The 20522-nt window shown below is 45.0% G+C and overlaps 1 long non-coding RNA gene across 1 annotated transcript; it reads right to left on the minus strand.

Moving 5' to 3' along the window:
• Positions 1-10621: 10621 nt before the first annotated feature.
• Positions 10622-12943, minus strand: LOC102547058 (uncharacterized). Its single transcript, XR_015637733.1, has 4 exons — positions 12855-12943; positions 12433-12640; positions 11978-12227; positions 10622-10843 (listed from the first exon to the last, which is right to left on the minus strand). It is a non-coding gene; the product is annotated as an uncharacterized LOC102547058 (long non-coding RNA).
• Positions 12944-20522: the final 7579 nt, after the last annotated feature.

Below are 20522 nucleotides of genomic sequence, written 5' to 3' on the forward strand. Positions count from 1 at the left end.
GAGTCACCGTTCTGAGGGCTTGTTCTAAAATAGCTCCCTCAGATCATACCTGCCACATCTCAGAGTCCTGCGCTGAGAAACGCACCCCCTCCCATCAGGATGAGCCACCTGTGGCGTGACAGGATGTCTGAGTGATGAACGGCTTGGAACAGAGAGCGGCTGGGGTCTGGGGCGTCCTTTGAACCTTTGAATACTCACAGCAGTAAAGTACATTTGCTGATAAATTATGGAGAACTCATCACATGCAATCCCGCGGTGGGAGACGGGGCGGATACTGTTCTCAATATTCCCTCTGTCTCTCCTCCACCCATTTTCCCCCACTTTGGTAATGGTGACATAATTCTTCAGTTGTTTTGGACAAAGAGTGTGCTATTTTTCTCACGTCCACACGCAGCCCATCCACAAACATCTTCAACGTACATCTTAAATTCAACCATGTCATCTCCACCGCCACTCCTCCCTTGGTTCAATTCACTGTCACTTCCCACCCGGAGGCAGTAGCCCCCTGATGTGTTTCTTTCCGTCTTGCCTGTGCTCCTTGTAGTCTATCCTCAACATATCAACCCACTAAACACCCAGTGCTTGGCCCAGAGCCTTCTAACCAATCACTTACCATCTAGTATTCAAGGAAAAACACAAGTCTGCAATGCCCTTTACAACTTCCTGCATCTCTGTTCCCAGCTGCTGCTGTTGCACTTCCTCTGTCCACATTTGCCCTGCTCCCTTCTTCTAACACATCAGGTTTCCTCCCTCAGGGCCCTCGTGCTAGTCATTTCTTCTAGCACATTCTTTCCCAGAGATCCTCATGGCTCATTCTCTTCCTTCTCTTCTACTGATTACACAAATATAATTTTCTCAATGAATCTTTTTTTTTGGTCTATATTAATACTGTACTTCCTGTATCTCCATGGCCTTTTCCTGACATGAGTGGGCACATAGGCTAATGCCTGGCTACTAGTACGTAGTCACTGAACTCCTGAAGACTAATAAAGGAAGCAGTTCTACAGATAAGGACAGCAGGTATAAGAAGGGGACCAGACTAGAGCTCCCAGTTAGAACGTATTAAAACCTGAGCTTAAACCCAGGTACACGGTCTGTGGCTGTGTCCCACCATCTCTGCCACAGTCTGTTCTTTACTGGTTCTAGTAAGTGCCCCTGTCAGCTCTGACTCCCCAGGAAGAGAGAAGAAACCATTTGGGCTAACAGGTCTGCTGTGGGAATAGTCAACGAAAAATAGGAGAGTAAGAAGGGCTGGCCCTAAATGCTGGTGACCACTGCTCTCTCTAGATTGCTTTTCTTGGATGTAGAAACAATCCATTTGACTATTTGGCATCCCCATCTCCTTGTTTGACTCAAAACAAGGATTAAAATGGATTTTTTTAGTCTGCAACACTTTTAAAATATTGTTCTCGTATGTTCGTTCCTACTGCCGCAGAGTTGCATTAGGTACACGTTGCATGGCTAGCTAGGGAAAAATAGGGGGGAAAAATCAATCATCAAATACTGTTTTTAGTCTCTACAAAGAATGGTTTTATGTTTCCAGAAGCTTTCCAGCACTGCGAGACTATGCGGGACAATGGTTTTCAACTAAACTCACAATGAAAACTCTCCGTGGCTTAGGCACATTTTGTCCACCCTGTCTGGACATCGGAGGATAAGAAGGGCGGACGGAGCGAGTCGAGTGGAGTAAGACCTTGAAGGAGCAGAGCGGGAGACTTAAGAAGGCAGCAGCAGCCCTGCTCCCCAGCTGACCCCACCGGGGAAGTGCTACACACACACACACACACACATACACACACACACACACACACACACACACACACACACACACACACACGTCACCAAAGAGCCCTGAGAGAGAAACAACAGAGGACAGAAGCAGTAAGACAAGGGCCACAACCTCCATTCAAGCATTTACAGTAATGGGCATTTTGCTGAGGACTTCATACAGCCTTAGATTTAAGCCCTTTCCCAAGCCGGAGGGAAGGAGTTACCTTGTAGAGGGCACCCAGAGAAACTGGTGGTGCTACAGGACTCTGCCACATAACCGAGTATCAGGGATGCCACTTTCGTCAAGGGATTCTCATTCCCAACTGTTCCATTAAACCTCTGCTTTTCAATAAGAATGGATCACATGAGCCCAACACAAAAGTACACAAAAGGAGCTGACCTGGAAAACAGGAGTTTCTAACGAGGCTAGGGAGGCAGATCAACCACTACGGTGCTCGCTGAGCAGATGTGAAAGACTGTGCGTTTAAGTCCCAGAGCCTTAGAGAAAATGCTGGACATGGTGACACACTGCCAAGGCAGGTCAGTGGACTTTGCTGGCCATCAGCCTGCTTGGCAAGTTCCAGGTTCAGGGAGAGACTCGCCTCACAAAACAAAGGGCGGAGATGATATGACATGCAAGGGTGTCCTCTGGCCGCCATATGCACACACACATGTGAACATGCCCCCCCACACACACAACACACCAAGCATGCAGAACCATGTGGAAACAAGACAGGTGCATGGAAACCCTGGGGGAATCCAGCCCACAGCCCAGCTCTTCAGCTCAGGAGATGACACTGTCTCCCCCTCACTGCGTAGTACAGCATGACTTACATATTCCCAGAAATGCTAAGGCCCTGCCCAAAACTGTTCTTACAGAGGCTGTGGAATATTTGTTCTGTACTCTCTTTCCTAATGACATAAAACCCACAAGGGAGATGCTTCACTCGCCAGAGAATCTGGGAGGTCAGCTCCCTCTCCACTTGAGGGAGGAGAGCCCAGGGTCTCAAAGGCACCAGAAGCAAATGGAATGGGGGCCTAAAGTGCTGCGCTGAACTTCTGACCCAGGGGGCAGGAACAGGCTTGGTTATGCAACTAACACCACCTCCCTTCGGGTGTTTTGACTCAGCGCACATTTAAGCCTCAGCATGGGGTAGGAAGGATGAAAGACCTTTTATGGATTCTAAATTATGACAAAAAAAAAAATCCTTGCGGGGGCAATAGGAACAAAGCACATCACTATATGTGCGTGGAAATAACATGAGGTAATAATACTACTAAAAAGAAAACACGGGAAACCACGGCTTAAGCTGGGGATGAACATAAAGCAGGTTCTGGTATTCTGACACTGCCCAAGGCAGACTCCTCCCTAGAATAAGCACCCAGTCTATTTGGCTATGGGGAAGGCGGCATTCTGCATATGAAGGTTGCTAGTGAGAGCTCCAGCTCGCAGGATCAGGACCATGTCTTGGCTCATTTGAGAGAACGTCCCCTGACTACTCAATGCCTCAACCCCCTCAGTGTTTATGCTTGGGTTACACATAGCAAACACTGGCATGTTTTCGAATGCCTTAAAAGACAGGGCTACTCACCTCGAAGGGTCTGGTGCCAACTGTGTGCCAGCGTGACTCCGACCAGCGGTGAGCTCTTTTTAGCAGGTTGCCTTCTCTTGCTTTCAGCTTTCCCATGTGGTCTTATATTGGGAAAGGAGCTCATACAATGTCTGGAAAATGGGGATTCAATGGTTCTCTTGCTCAATTATGTAAAAGCAAAGCACAGAAGAAAAAAAAAAAAACAAGAGATTGACTGATCAAGTGTTCCACTCAGATCTCAGTCCTCGCCGGGCCATCCTAATTAGCAACATGAGTATGAGTTTCTCAGGAGAGCTGAAGGATCATCAACTCCATTTTCAGACCCAGCTCTGTAAGTTTTGAGACAAGTCTGTTCCCTTTCTTTTTGAAATCCAATACCAGCGTCCACCACGAGGCACGATCAAGGACGAAGCCTTGATCTAATTGTAAGAAATATTAGATTTAAGGGGTTGGGGATGTAGCTCAGCAGTAAAGTGCTTGCCTAGCAAGTGCAAGGCCCTGGATTCGGTCCCCAGCTCCGAAAAAAAGAAAAAAAAAAGAAATATTAGATTTAAGCACCTATATCTTCTGATTGCTACAGAGAAGACCTAATTCACTCCATTTTAGAACAGGCAGCCATGTTAGGCCTTCAGTTTCAATTTCTCAGAAGGACAGCCTAGGTTTCTCAGAAAAACAGCAAAAAAAAAAAAAAAAAAAAAAAATGGCAGCCAATCAGCCACTACCTGGACACTAACCAAAGGTCTGCAACGGATAGAAAAAAGTCCCTATAAGGTAACCTCTCTCCCTCAAGGTACAAACCAATCAGAAGTATACAAATATCCCATACCATAAGCTCAACGAATCCTGGTGAACATGACCCAACTGCAACTGGAAAACTCCTAACTGGCTGTGAAAAGGGCCTGAGAGCTTCCTTTGGGGTCGCCATTTTGCTTGGACGGTTGACCCCCGCATGCCGGCTGTTTCTGCACGATCTCTTTGTCTTTGCATACTATTTGAGTCTGGAGCTTTCTTTCAGGGATTCTCAGACCCTTACACTACAATGCTCTGCCTTATCTTACAAACGCCATGGTTGGGCACAGCCTTGTCTTGGATCTCTAAAATCATAGTATGGGTTTCTAATATCTGAATGAATTTTTTTGGTACTGCTACTGGGCAAGTCAGAGGGATGACTTCAAACCCCTGGGAGTGGAAAAAACCAAGTCTTCCATGGTACGGAGAGAAGTTTAGCATTAGGGACTTGGGACAGCTTCGTCAAACAGTTATACCGGCTGTATGACCTCCAGAAAGAACATCAAGTTATAACGTAGGAAATAGGGTCTGAGGAAAGGCCTGAGGAGGGGCCTAAGGAGGGGCTGTGGCTATCTGGGGCCCAGCTCAGGCTTTGGGTTCCAGGATGGGGAACTAGAGGACTCTGTGAGCCCAAGCGAAAGGAATAAGGAGGGGGAACTTCAGGGCTGAGGAGTGGTCAAGGATTCAGATGCCTGGATTGAGTCAGGGTGGCCCGGCTGATTGGGATATGGTGGCTGTACGGAACAGTGTAGCTCAAGGAGACACTGGGACAACTTTGGGACATTTGTCCCCCTTACTTCCCGGTTGGATTTACCCCACAGTAGTTTTTGAGCTTATAAATTGTTCACTAGTATCTTCTTTCCCAGGGTATTTTTCATTGATATGCAGGAAGTCTGTTGCTTTTTGTACGTCGATTTTGTATCTGTCACTTTGCTGAAAATGTTTATCAGGTAGACAGTTGTTTGGTAGAATCCTTGAGGTATTTTGATTTCTTCCTTTCCTATTAGTACCCCCCCCCATTTAATTGTTCTCTCATCTCACTGCTCTAAGACTTCCAGCACTATAGTCCTGGACTGTATAAAAATGGAGAAATCAGATTGGGCACAAGAAGCGAGCAAGTGGGCACACATGTATTCATTTCTCTCTCTCCTCTTGATTTTGGATGTGCTGTGACCGGTTGTCTCAAGCTCCTGTTTCTGTGACTTCCACACAAATGATAGGTTATAACCCGGAATTGTAAGCTATATAGACCCTTTTCCCACTATGTTGGGTTTTGCCAGGATATTTTATCACAGCAACAGAAATAAAACTAGAACAAGATGTTATTTCAATTTTCCTATATTTGTTGAGACTTGCTTTGTGTCCTAGCATATGATCTATTTTAGAGACATTTCCACGGGCTGCTGAGAAGAATGTGTATTTTGCAGAATTTGGAAAAAGTGTCCTAGAGGTATCTATGAAACCCATTTGAGATGTGATCTCATTTACTCTGGTGTTTCTCTGTTCATTTTGTGCACAGATTATCCGTCTAATGGTAAAAGTTGGAGTACTGAAGTCACCCACTATCACTGTGTTAAGAGTAATCTTTCAATTTATGTCTAATGCTGGTTTTATGAAATTGGGTACACCTATATTTGATACACATGTTTAGAAGTCTCTGGATGGATTGTTGCCTCAATCAGTTTGAAGTGATTCTTTGATATTTCTAACTAGATTTTGTTTAAGTTTATTTGGTCAGGTCTAAGAATAGCGATACTTGTTTGGTTTTTCGTTCCGTTGGCTTAGATCACGTTTGTGAATCCTGTCTCCTTGTAAAGAGTGTCTGCCTTTGATAGTGAGATGACTTTCTATTATTCAGGTACAAGGGGCACAGAGTAAGCAGGATGAGAAAATAAATTCCCACATCATACTAAAAAGATGGATCTTGTTTTCTTTCTTTCTTTTTTTTTTTTTTTCTTTTTTTCGGAGCTGGGGACCGAACCCAGGGCCTTGCGCTTGGTAGGCAAGCGGTCTACCACTGAGCTAAATCCCCAACCCCTGTTTTCTTTCTTTTAATCTTTATTAACTTGAGTATTTCTTATTTACATTTCAATTGTTATTCCCTTTCCCGGTTTCCGGGCCAACATCCCCCTAACCCCTCCCCCTCCCCTTCTATATTGGTGTTCCCCTCCCCTTCCCCATTACCACCCTCCCCCCAACAATCACGTTCACTGGGGGTTCAGTCTTGGCAGGACCAAGGGCTTCCCCTTCCACTGGTGCTCTTACTAGGATATTCAATGCTACCTATGAGGTCAGAGTCCAGGGTCAGTCCATGTATAGTCTTTAGGTAGTGGCTTAGTCCCTGGAAGCTCTAGTTGCTTGGCATTGTTGTTCACATGGGGTCGGGAGCCCCTTCAAGCTCTTCCAGTCCTTTCTCTGATTCCTTCAACGGGGGTCCTATTCTCAGTTCAGTGGTTTGCTGCTGGCATTCGCCTCTGTATTTGCTGTATTCTGGGTGTGTCTCTCGGGAGAGATCTACATCTGGCTCCTGTCGGCCTGCACTTCTTTGCTTCATCCATCTTGTCTAATTGGATGGCTGTATATGTATGGGCCACATGTGGGGCAGGCTCTGAATGGGTATTCCTTCTGCCTCTGTTCTAAACTTTGCCTCCCTATTCCCTGCCAAGGGTATTCATGTTCCCCTTTTAAAGAAGGAGTGAAGCATTTGAATTTTGGTCATCCTTCTTGAGTTTCATTTGTTCTAGGCATCTAGGGTAATTCAAGCATTTGGGCTAACAGCCACTTATCAATGAGTGCATAGGATCTTGTTTTCTAACCTAATCTGCTGGCTTGTCTCTTTTGATAGGGGAATTGAGTCATTACTATTCAGAGTCATTGTTGAGAGGTGAGTGTTGATTCTGGCCATTTTGGTAATTTTATAGTGTTTGATGTTTTGCTAGTCTTTGTTCCCTTAAAGATTGTCTTAACATCTTTTTTCCCCTGTAGCATCTTGGATGTGTTTATGATTCTCTTCGGGTCAAAGTCTTCCCTCTATAGCTATTTTAGTGATTGTAAATTCCTTTAGCCTGCTTTTGTCGTGGGATATTTTTCTTCCCCTTTGATCATGTCAAACAGTTTTGCTAAGTAATTGTGTCTGCGTTGAAAGCTGTGGGCTTCCTGAATTTGAAATATAACTTTCCAAGCCTTTGTCCTTTTTAGGTTTCTGCTGAAAATTTAGCTGATGATCTTGCCTTTACACATAACTTGGTTTTCTTCTCCTAGCAGTTTTCAGTATCCCTTTCGGTATTTTGATCGTAGTGCGATGTGGGAATTTATTTTCTCATCCTGTTTACTGTGCCTCTTGTACCTGAATGAGCATCTCTTTCCCTAGATTTGGGGAATTTCTTCTGTGATTTTATTGAACAAATTTTCTATGCCTTTGACATGAAATTCTTCTTTTATCCCTTTAACTCATAGATTTGGGCTTTTATGGTATGTCCAATATCTTGCATGTTTCATTCATGCTTTATTTCCAAATATTATTGCAAAAAAATTAATTTGTTATTGACCAGACTGAGTGTTCTGATGCTTTAATCTTGTCTTCAAGCCCCTGTAAGGGTCCAAAAAATCACTAAAGGAAGACCCCAGACTCATATAATATGCTAAGACAGAGAGCATTTGTGTATTCTGCAGAAACAACCGGCATGCAGGATTCAACCATTCTCCAAAATGGCATCGACAGTAAAGATGTGCAGGCCTTTCTATAGGGAACAAGGGGAACTCTCTAGAAGGATTAGGTAATCTCTAACGTGATCAGCAAGGGCCAAAGAGGTGACATTAGTATAACTCTGATTGGCTATTATGCTAGTTCTTCTATATTTAGAGAGTAGGTTAGGTAATCTAAAACTTCATTGGTGGGTGCTGAGGAGGTCACAGGGGTGGCTTCTGATTGGCTTTGGCCAGGTGGTCAGGAGTCTGTATTCCTATGTCATGAATGTTTAACCACAGGATGAGGTAGGACTGCCCAGCACAGATGGCCCAACTGGGATAAGATATTTTCCCATACGTGTGGTTATCCCCAGGCTGTTCTTTGGGAGGGGTTTTATGACTTTGTTTCTGGACTTTATGGTCTGTTCCTGGAGCTGGTGCTTTATGGCCTTCTTTTCGAAACCAGGCCTGGTCCTTAAATGGAGGAGACAGATTGGGTTTATGTTGTCCTTTCACCCTGATATCCTGTCTTCTACTGAGATCCATTCTCTTGGTGAGAGTTTCCACTGAGCCTTTTATTTGACTTCATATAATTTTCATTTCCTTCACCATCTCAGTTTAGTTTTTCTCCTATGTTTCTAGCTGTCTATTGAATTATGTTTTCATATCCTGGATGGACCTCCTTATTTTTTTATTAGGCTCTTACTTCTTTGTGCATGGGATTCAGGAATTTATTTGTGCCCTAAATCCTCTGAACATATTAGTAACAGTTACTCTAAATTCTTTGTCTGGAGTTTCATGTAAAGTGGTCTCATTGGGGTTTAATGAGGGGTAGCTAATTTCCAGATATGTGTCTTGCTACTTGTGGTTCTGCACTGGAAGCTCCGCATTGTTAGACCATTGGTTAAGCTTTCTTTTCTTTTTAAACTCACCTTTCTTCTTCCATAGGAGATATTTGCCGAGTTTAGGAGGAATTCAGTTGTAATGGGATTGAAGTGATGCCTTCTTCTGTTAGACTGTGTTCATGGCAACTGTCTTGATCCAACATCCCCCTGAGAGTTGAGTCTTGTCTGCAACAGTCTCTATTCAGCACCAAGCCTGATGAGATTGGAGTTGCAGTTGACTCCAAGACAGTCGTTCCTTCAGCACCCATTGTTCTACAACGTGAAGGGACACCAAGGGCACTGTGTGTTGTGGGCATGAGTGGGAATAAAAGTAAATAAAAAGAAGAAAGCAATCATGGTGGAACTCATGACTCATTAGGTTGCTAGGTAGGAATCGAGGCAAGGGGTACACGGAGAAGAAGGGAAACATGGTGAGAGCTAATCCAATAGTGTAGAACAGTCTCACCCCTCAGGAGACTGAGCCACAGAAGCTTTGCAAATAAGCCCAGCTATGTTTTGGGGGGAGAAACATAAGAGCAAAGTGGTCAAGTGGTAGAGTGGTAAAAGCGAAGGGAAGAAACTTCACATGAAGGCTACACTGGTCTACTACATTGACCTTGGGTATTACATAAACAAGGAAAGCTAAGTAGAGATACGGGGTATGAGAACAACTGAATACTAGATTTCACCCCATCCTTGGGTGATTCTCTGCCTCGTTTTCCTCCCTAAGTCGCACCTGGACCATAGTCCATATGGATTTTCTCCTGTAGGATTTTCCCCTTGGAGAATCCTAGAGGCATAGCTATGTGAAGTCCTCTTTTGGAGATAACTGGTCTGTTCCTGGTGCTGAGGAGAGCAGAGACAATCTCTGCCCAGCTACATGGCCAGGATTGGCCAGCCAGCAGGGTGAGGAGGCTGGAGCACTACTTGGAGCTCCCCCATTAGAGAGCTGACGGCCCTCCCTCCACCAGTTTTTCTACTAGAGTCCTTCTGCTTTTTCTAAACATGTGGCATTTAACCCAGCCGATTTCAATCAAAACAAAGTGTCCTAGTTAGTAGTAATTTTTAAGAGATTTGATGAGTAGAAACTGGGAAAACACTATTTAGGTCTTGTGTATGGTTTTCTTAATAAAAGGGGGAAAGTAGATACACTGATTTCCCTAAGTATAAAGAAACACCCAGATCCCTGAGTGGGATGTTGGGTTACATGAACGAAAATCACCAGTTCTGTGTCTGGTGGGGCTCTGAAGCATCCTTAATTAAACTCGAATAACCCGAGGATGCCAGCCACAGGTCCCTCAACTCCTAAACTAAGCGTTCAGTTCCACAGTCTAGTTGGATTAAAGCTGTGTCTGCTGACTTCATTGGTTTGGGTTGTAGGGATGGCTGTGAGTGGAAGATAGGTTTCCTTAATGCCATCAACTATAAAAGCACCAGTCGGCATTATAGCTCGGAGCCATGTTGGGGACGGGGATACCTAGTCTTGAACACACAGAACCAGTCAACATTCCAGCTCAGTGCCACGGTTGGTGGGTCAGGAGGAGCACTTGGTCACACACTTACTCTGAGGACCTTCAAAGAACAGCCAGGAGCATGGACTTGGGGTTAGTGTCCTAGAGAGTCAGGAGAGCCCCCAAAAGTCACAATAAAGAGATGCTAAATGTGGTGTAATGTTATAGTCTCAGTTCACTTCACATGTACGGGTTCTATGACTGATTCTGCGCTTGTTGAGTTACTTAAACTCATTTAGGCATTTGCTCACAGACAGGAACAGGGGGAGGGGAAGACAGACTGAAGTTTACCTCATGAAATTCTTGCTTTGACTTTCCTCCTGGAAACACATTGCAAGGTATGTTGTATGCCTTCTGATACTTAATTAAAAATAAATACAATTATCTGTTTTGTTTAGAAGTTATAATTTAATTTTTTATTATTTATTTATTTATTTATTTATTTATTTAATGTACGTGAGTACACTGTCGCTGTCTTCAGACACACCAGAAGAGGGCATCGGATCCCATTACAGATGGCTGTGAGCCACCATGTGGTTGCTGGGATTTGAACTCAGGACCTCTGGAAGAGCAGTCAGTGCTCTTAACCGCTGAGCCATCTCTCCAGTCCCTGTAATTTAATTTAAATATGGTTTTGCTAAATAAGGAAATCAAAGGATTGCTAAATCCTTGCAAAGTGGGGGTGGGGGGGTTGTTCAAGAGATTCATCTGGAAGGGTTAGGAAGCATGTGTCTACCACGGAATCATTTTCTGAAAAGAGATGAAGAATTTTAGCCCTTCTGTGCCCTAAACCAAGAGACGGCCATAAGGATTCCCTGTTGGTGGGGGTTGGGATTTAGCTCAGTGGTAGAGCACTTGTCTAGGAAGCACAAGGCCCTGGGTTCGGTCCTCAGCTCCAGAAAAAAAAAAAAAAAACAAAAAACAGGATTCCCTGTTGGGCTCAAAATTCACCTCTGAAAAACAAAAACGGAGCAATCAAGTCCGGAGAGACAGACAGACTTCAGACAATCCTTTCGAAAAGAGCCTTAGAAGAGAACTTCTAAATCCTCCATTTGCCACCACTGACGTAAGCTGTTATAAAAATAGTCCGTCAACAAGAGACTGAACCTCTTTTTTTTTTTTTTAACCAAACATGGCTATTGGAGCCTGAGATCTTGATGTTTGAAGGCATCAGTGACTAAATAATACTGATGATAGTAATAATAGAAACCTCAGGGGAGTTATAAATAAAATGTTAAATAACACAGCGCAGCTAATTCCCCAGGTGTCGTTTCTATTCTCAAGTAAGGAGCTCCACGAACAGCACGCTGGCACACGGCTTCCCTGTGGGTGGACATCTCTAGTGCTGTTGTTGTCACAGTTGCTTATGTCCCTTTACTCTATCAGTGGCGGTGACATTATTATTCCCTGCTTGGTTATCTCCTCCTCCCAATCCACACCATTAGCCTGGTCTTATAGATAGGCAGCCTTCGTCTCCTGGGGACGAATATTATCTTATATGAAGTTCTGGAGGAGGAGGGAGCAAAGTGCGAAGCGTTCTCGAGAGGCTGGGGATGCTTCAGCGTGGGGAAATGATGCAGCTTTTGGTCTATAAGGCAGGTCTGCCACTGATCTTACACGGAACTTTTCTTTCAGAAAGTCTTGTTTCAGAGACCTGAGCCTGCTGCGAAATTTAATCTAACTGAAACTTGATAAGGGGGGAGCCCAGGCCGATCGCAGGTGAGGGCGAGTGAATTCAGCATACCTGTGATTCTACTGCACCTGTAATTCCTGGACTGGGCTTCAAAGTCATCCGTGCATGCCACTGGGGCAAGCTGAAGTTTTTCTCAAATGTAACTTTGAGCTAGCAGTATATCTATTCCCAGGGCCTGTGAGGACTGAGAACCAAGTGTTCAAGATGAAGGTACGTGGCTAAGGACTTCCCAGCTCGTTCCTGTGCCTGGAGTTGTCAGGAAGCTCCCTACAGTTTCAGCGGACATTCAAACTTCCGGTTTCTAAATGGAGTTGAAGAAGGAAACAGAATGGAGTCCATTTTGGAAGAGACATGGATATGTCCCTAGCAACTGCCAATGACTAAGAATTTGGATTATGAAAGCCTGTGGGAATTCAGGCAAAGTGTCCTCTCACAGGCCCTTGCTGCCATCCCCACAGCTCTAACGTCCAGTGTACTTTCAGTTCACGCTCACGGGCCCAGCTTACCTGATAAGGCAGAGGAGACCCCATGTGTGTTCTCAAGAGGCTCCCGATCCCTACTTTGTAGTAGTCTCCCTGTTTCTTCTGTCAATGGTTCAGTAGTGTCTGCCTTCCTCAATAAACAAAGACTGCCTGCCTAAGAGCAGAATCAACTTCTGCCTCGATCACCACTGGCTGGCCAGGTTCAAGGTGGTTGTGTAGCAGAGGTTAGCTCCTTTGAATGAAAGACACACACACACACACACACACACACACACACACACACCAGTTAATTTTGATATGCCTCGACAAGCTCGATGGTTGAGCATTTCTAATTCTTTCTGAGGTTAGCAAACACTCCCCTCCAATATTCTGGAGTTAACATCCTTTAAAATCTATATTTCATCTCTGCTACCCCAATCTAGGAAGAAGCCACTGGAGCCACTTACCATAATTCTTACTTGGCTGCTCTGTCCTATGCCCCTCTCATGGGGATTCTGCTTCTTCCTCCCTTCTCTCTCCCAAGCCTGGGAATCCTAAAAGTCCCGCCTCTGTCTGTCCTGCCCAGCCATTGGCTGCCGGTCATCTTTATTTACCAATTGGAGCCAACCCGGGGTAGGGTCCCTCAGTGTCTTGCGTGCAGACACTTGTGTAAGCAGGTGTGGGGATCAAAATTAACATTTTAACACAAGCAGCACTAGGCCAAACCCACTTTATGGTTGTTCAAACAAGAATAAAGAAACCAAAGCCCGTGGGAGAGCACAGCGGCTAGCACGGACATGTTTGTCTGCTCAGTGCCGGGGATGTGGACGATGCTTTGCACATGGGGCTGAGGGAAAGAGCGCCCATGCAGAATGCTAGGAAATCCTCTAAATCTAAATCCCGCTTTACAGTTGCGCATGAAGATTGTTTTTGTTTACATAAAATTTAGGGGACTGTTTCCAAATTCAGAGTCATATTTATTTAACTTTCAGACCAGAGGAAACCTCAGGCTCTACCGATGAACCACCAAGAGCAAAGACCGTCCTGGGTAAAATAGCCTCATGCCGATTTCATATCTGCCAATCGTGGCCAGAGACGGGAGCCGAGAGTACACAGGAGGCTCAGTGTAAACATGTACTTCTGCTCAGCTCCTCAGAGTTATGGATCCTTAGAGGGTTACAGTATAATGCTGCCTGTACTACTGGGCAGTCGTATATCTTGTCATCTGATTTTGCCATTAAGTACTTTTCTGCGGCAAGCTTCTCAGTAGCTCTCGGGATTCTATTGTATTTATGTGCGTCTCTTAACAATGCCCCTAATATTGGACGTTTGGGTTGGTTTTCATTTGGGGACATCGTCAACCTACCGCTCTTTGCGTGCACAGTCAGCTATCTCCCTATTAAACAATGGGATAAACTGTATTTCCAACTGTGTTTGAGGAAGGCATCATTAAGTTATGGTTGAATTTTAAGCCAATTTCAGAATTAAAATTAAAATCAGTCCCTGCCCCACTTTGCAGGTCAAGTCATTGAATGACCTGCTTCATCTCCTAGGAATTAAGAAACCAAAAGTATTTAGAAATGACCTTTTAAATTTTATATTAATGAAGAAAGCTTAAATTTTTTCTTAGAAACATGCGGCATGATATTTTACCCAGGCCTGAGATCAAGACCTCTACCCCAAAGGCCACAAAGCCAGTAACTATAAACTTGGCACAGAACTGCCTTTTTATTTATTTTGCTTCAATCAAAATTGAAAGAAGTTTTGGGAGGGAGCATCTCGTCCCATGGGAGCAAATATTCTTCATATTTAAAGTGCATAGGTTACCCCCTCCAATTCTGGAGAAATTTAAAGTATATGCAATTGATTGAAAGTCCTACAAATCAACTGTGGCCCCTCTCTGTTATATCCCTTCCCCAAAGCTCAAATTTTCTACATTAGTAAGCATTTTCTAAAAGTTGTGTTAATGTGCTTTCCCTGACCTCTATTGTGTGACACTATTCCTAGAGAGTAGAACAAATGTCTATTCACACTGACAGAAAACCAACAAGAGGCAAAGTACAGATACCATCAAAGTCCAATTTGGTGAACCAATGAGTTTGTTGGGTTATTTACAGAAATATGGATGAGGGGTTTCTTACAGGTGCAGACATGACTCAATGACAGCAGCATCACCAGAGCCCACCCTAGGACCAGTGACAGCTGGAAACCTGGAGGGGACCACACAACCTGTGGGCGGGCACCAAGGCACCTGCAGATCACTCAGCTGGTCTGACCCTCTTCAAGGCAGCTCAGCTTGTCTGAAATTATCTCCCAGTGGTTCTTACTGCTGACATACGCTTAGGGAAGGAGCCTGAGTGAATCTGGTCAGCTTCAAGGATTTCCTGGAGACATTGAGTTGTTTACTTGTGCAGCTTAAGGCCAGTCCCTACAGGATGGAGTCTTTCACTTCCTTCTTTCTAAAAGTGGCCCTTGTCTTGGAAAACACTAATCAACCCCACCCTGCCAAACCTTTCCTCTTGGTTTTTGTCCTTCTGACCTTGAGACTGTGGGGTGAGTGTTCCTGCGTGTGTGTGCGGTCCATGCTCGTGACTTGTGCATGCATAGGCCAGAGGAGGATCCCATGTGTCTTTATTGCTCTCTCCGAAAGGCAAGGCTCGCTAAATTGGAAGCTCACCTTTTATGCCAGGCTGCCTGGCCAGAGAGCCCCGGGGACCCATCTGTCTTCATCTCCAAATGCTGAGGAAACAGGCACATGTAGTCATGACGTCTTCTTACATGGGTGCTGAAGATTCAAAGTGGGGTTCTTATGCTTGTAAATCAAACATTCTCCCTCAATAAGCTATCTCTCCAGGTTCTTGGTAAATAATTCAATAGCCATGACAGAAGAGTAGGGTTGTATAATGGGACTCTGAGAGGTCAAAAGATCCTAGAAAAAAATAAATACCAAACATGGTGAAGGCTAGCGAGGTGGCTGAGCAGTTCAGAGCCCTGGCGGCTCTTCCTGCATATCAGAGTCCTGGTTCCAGTTTCCATTCCCAGCACCCAGGGGGCAGCTCGAAATCATTTGTAACTCCAATCCCATGGGGATTTGACACCTTCTCCTGGCCTTCATGACCTCCGTTAGCAACTGGGTGCACAGACATACATGCAGGCAAAACACCCATACTCATAAAAATAAAATATAAACATTGCTTTGTTGAAAAGTACAATGACTTGTCTCTGAAGCGTAGTCCATGAACTCTGATTTCCAGAAATAGTACCAGAAGTACAGAAGCCATTTTAACACACCCCTGACCCCCCCAAACCCCCCGGCACAGCAGAAGAGTCACTCTCATTCACTCACTGGAGGAAGACTTGCCGGACCTAATCACTCAAAGGTTCACCAGACCTGCTGTACGGTCCACTCTTGCCTGATACTGAGCTGCCATCTGAACTCAGAGCTGTGACATTCTGAGTTGGTGTCCCAGTGTTGCTGGCAAGTTCAGACTTTGCATTTTCTATCACCCTCTTGTGAAGTGAGTTAAAGTCCTCATTTGCTCACCGTTCACTGCCTGCCTACCTCAGGCTTGGAGAAGAAAGACAAGACTGACAGAATTGGCCAACTCACTAAGGTGCGGGGCAGATGTCACATTAGGGACACTAACACGTTCCTCAAGACGATCAAACCGTCTCAAGCTTTCAGTCACGCTAGAGTGCCTTCCTCCATCAGTCACGAGAAAATGACAGCATCCAGTGTTAAAACGCAAAGACGGAGAAAAAAAAAGCTAAAAAGAAAAATAATGAGGAAGAGGGGTTGGGGGAAAAAACAGAACACAAGAAAACAGGCTCGATAGAGTATAGCAGAATTTCACCTCTGGGGACCTGGTTCCCAACAGAGTTGAACTGCATTTTTGGATTTATTCCCAGCATGGATTTGTCTCATGGATCAGACCGAGGAAGATCAGACTTGGGAACCAGAGAAACGCTGGATCTCAGGCTCCAACGAATGTTGGGAGATAATGTCCTGTCGTCGTGACTGCTTGGAGGATGTAAATCAAAGCAGGCACTGGATTTGAAATAATAATAATAATAATAATAATAATAATAATAATAATAATAATAATAATAAAGTCTGCTTGTCCAAGCTACCCATGACTGCTGCATTTCCGTGCTCTCTGCTCCTCCAGGTTGAAATACTCACTCCTAGAGGGGAGAGATGGGGTTGCTGGGCTCAGAAAAACAATCTAAAAAGGATCAGAAAACTCCCGATATTTACAAAATTCACAAGCCCCTTCCCTAATGTTATAAAAGTAGTAAACAGTTGGTAGGAAGAATATTCCCTCCCAACCATCAGCCCTAAAGCAGCCAGCAAGTCGGGCAAGGCTGTAGCTTGCTGGGGGAGTCGTGGGGAGGGGCTTTGCATCACCCATGGTGCTCTGTAAGTAACCCCAATAAACCCACCAGTTCATTAAACAGGGCTTGAGTGTAATCATTTGTTTGTTCTGTGGTGCCCTACCTGGGGTAAGTTGACACCATCTCTTCCCAGGGAAAGGTTACACAATATTCCCAGTGAAATTCAGCATCTAATTAGCTAAGTCCATGCATGCCCTCCACAGAGCATGTCATTCTTCACACTCGTTCTTCATGTTTGGAGAGCCAGAGACACGTCGCTTGTTAAACAACACTGTGGTACCGGATGAGAGCAGTCACAGCAAAGACAAGAGTCAGACAAACAGCCAGGAGCCACCACTGATCTCCGCCACCACTGACGAGACCAGAAGTTGAGAAGCAGAACTGCAAGATAAATGAAATTGGAAGTCTGGACCCAGAGAATTTTCAGTTCCTTCACTTTACACTCAAATAAACTTGAAATGAACTTCTCAGTCTCTGGAGATTGGCTGGGGAAGTAGAAGGTTCCAAGTTGAAGCGAGACGCTGAGGAGGAAGGCATGTAAAAGGTGCAGGGAAGACCCTGGGAAGAGACAAGTTCTCCTGGAGAGGGGATGAGCTGGGGGTGAGGTGCAGGGGGTCCCGGCTTCAGATCCAATCTAACTCTCTGGACCCTCGGCAGTACAACTACTCCCAAACTCATTTCCTCGTCTATACAATGAAAACAATCACTTTGTAGCGTCTGTGGAAACCGAAGATGTGAGCTTAGCTGGTCACTAATTGGCGTTTGGGAATGAAATGACAAACAAGACATTGGTTATAACTCTTCCTCTGAGAAAACCCCTCATGAAGGTAAACTCAGGCAGGGCATTCGGCCTGCAGGTCTCAAGGATGTGTTCATCTCTATGAGAGGAACTGTCCAGCCACTACAAAGAAATGTCACCCTGGAGCGATGCCCTTGACCCAGAACAAGTTGCATACTGCCTGATCATATAGCATAAACCACAGAGACTGCATTTTTATAATGGGTTCCAAGACCAAGGGCAGATGTAATATATTCTTCAAGACTTTTAAAAAGAGACAAGTATGATACTTTATGATGTCTGTATCCAAAGGTATGATTTGCAATTAGGAAGAGTTTGCTTCCAACCAAAATCTACAGTAAAAGCACTGGGATGCTGTTTGAGAATGTAAGAGTTGATAATATTTATATCTGTGGGGTTTGGAGGGGTCGTCCCCTCTCACGTTGACCCCACTGCACAGGGAGAGTTACATTTCCAAATGAGAGATGCTTGGAGCGCTGGTCCTCTGACCAGGAGACTGCAGATTTCAGCTAGTACCAGTATAGAAAAGGTCTATAGAGCATAGACCTATAGGTCTGTAGATCACCTGACAGTCGGACATACAGACCATACCTGTCAACTGATTATGGCTGCAACGGTGATGTTTGAATAGTGGCAAAAACATGAGAATTGCCTTCGAAAAGGGGGAAAGGTGGAACGGTTGCAGATTTAAAAGGAGAACGAGCCCCACAGTGAGCCTGGCATCCTTGCCACTTTCCAACTCCTTCAGGTTGCTGGGATCAGAAGACTCCAGGCTGAGGAAAGCCAGTTCTAACCCGTGGTTTCCTTTAAAGGAAGATTCCTCGTGATCAAGGAAGTTTCCTCGGCAAGAAATTCCACCCTCAAACATAGTTTTCCTTTACAGAAACAGCTCTGGTTGCACAATATTCTGACTTTTCCCCTAAATTAAATTCCACATTTGCAAGTGTGGGATCAACAAACCAGTCCTGCCATTGTTCTTAGATTTCAAGTGAAATTCTGGATAGCCTGGGGCAGAGGACTTGAAGGGGCTGGGTTTCCTCTGCTTTCTCTTTAGTGAGGCTCCGAGATCCTTTTACCTCCTGACTTTTCCTTCTATCTAGTCAAATGCTTCCCGGACATCTCTGCCAGATGCCCCATTCTCAGACTCACCGTGCGCACTCATTAAGACAGTCTTCTCCGTTGCGTGCCCCCTCTTGGACCTGAACACAGTTTTGTAAGTGCACAGAGGAGAATCTGAGGATAGTAGCATTTGGAACAAGATAGGGAGGCACGGGATGACTCGTAGGAACTTAAGCCATCGATCATACAGACACTAAAGAGAAAGGGGAATAATGTGTGCAGCATTAGTTAGCATGGGGTAAGCCATACAAAAACAAAGAAAACTAATTTTAAAGAATGAACAACAACCACAGCAGAAACCATAGCAACTGGTCAGCTTTCCTGCAAGAGAAACTGGGGTTCAGTCACCCCTCCCTTCAGTTCAGCCTCAAGAGTTGTGCAGGGCCTGGTACAGGGACAAGAGAGAATGAGCGTGAGGCCAGACCTAACCATGGGTCCCTTGAACCAGAAGCGTCAGATCCCAGATGAGATTTTCACTGTTCGATGTTGGGTCACTGTGTTGGAGGTTGTCCCAAGAGGCCTGCCTACAGTCACATATTGTCAGGAAGCCCTCATGGAGTAACCGTGTGGATTTTCTTCCCCTCAGGACCATTTCTCAGGGTACTGGGAAGGAACTGTAAGTCAGCTTGCTAACGTAATGAGGAGAACATACTACATTTACTTGTTTTAGTGTGTTCCGTGAATAATAGACTTACTTAGAACTCATCCAGCAACTGAGAACCAGGCAGATTTCCCGTGCTAAAAAAAAAAAATGATTCTAAAGGAAATACAAAAGAAATTAGAACCTCGCAACCTCAGATGAACCTCAAAGTTGTCATCAGCATGGCCATGGTTCTGGCGGAGATTAAAGAATTGTGGGTAACTCGGGTTAGCAGGATGAAGCACGTGTTCCTTTGAAAGAGGGCTGTCTTAAAGAGATACCTTGAAGCTTGGCTTTAGAGGACCCAAATCTTGACCTCGAAGAACCGTGAAGGAATCACATACCGACTTTAGGTAGCTTGGCCTAATGGCACACACAAAAAAACCCAACAAAAACAAAAACCTTTATACTGTTTGTAGAAAGTCAGCATTTATTTTTGGTTCTAAGTCTCTCTAGTGTTTTCTGTGGATAGAAGAAAAAGAGTAAATTTAGTTTAAATAAAAAAAAAAAAACAAAAAACAAAAAACAAAACCTTGGGTCACTGTCCCAAGCTAACAGCAAAAGAAACTAGGACATGCCTTCTCAGCTGTTCAGGAAGAGGAAACGAGCTCGCCCGCCAAGGGTTTACTCCTTCCTCTGCAACAAGCGTGCCTTAGGAAGTTGTAAAGAGAGAGATCTGGGGTTGGGGATTTAGCTCAGTGGTAGAGCACTTGCAAGTGCTAGCCCTGGGTTTGGTCCTCAGCTGGAGGGGGTGGGGAGGGGGGAGTGATCTGGAGACCAGTGGGACCAGTGGGAACGCAGGGGTTAAAACGCGTTGTGGAGAGATGGAGGGTGGACAGTGTCAGGAGAGACAGACCAGGAAAAGGTAAAGCTGACCACTTAGAAGGGCTGGGCAAGGCACGTGTATGACGTCATGATGAGCGTAAGATGCCAAATCATGGGATAGTGGGGGTGGGAGCGAGAAGGGCAGGGAGTGTGGCCGGTAGCACAGCTTAGGGCTCAAGTAAACATGGCATTCTCGCATTCAGAACCAGCCTGAAGGTCGTACTGATTCCAGAATCAGTAAAGTGCAGACTGGGATCTTGGACGAACCTAAAAGCAAACTGAGAAGCGTATGGTGGTACTGCGGCCCAGGGCTCACGCTTCCTCACCGTGACAGCATCCCAGCTCCATGGCTGGACC

This window comes from Rattus norvegicus, chromosome 14, assembly GCF_021556685.1.
Source record: "Rattus norvegicus strain SHRSP/BbbUtx chromosome 14, alternate assembly SHRSP_T2T, whole genome shotgun sequence".
Lineage (NCBI taxonomy): Eukaryota > Metazoa > Chordata > Mammalia > Rodentia > Muridae > Rattus > Rattus norvegicus.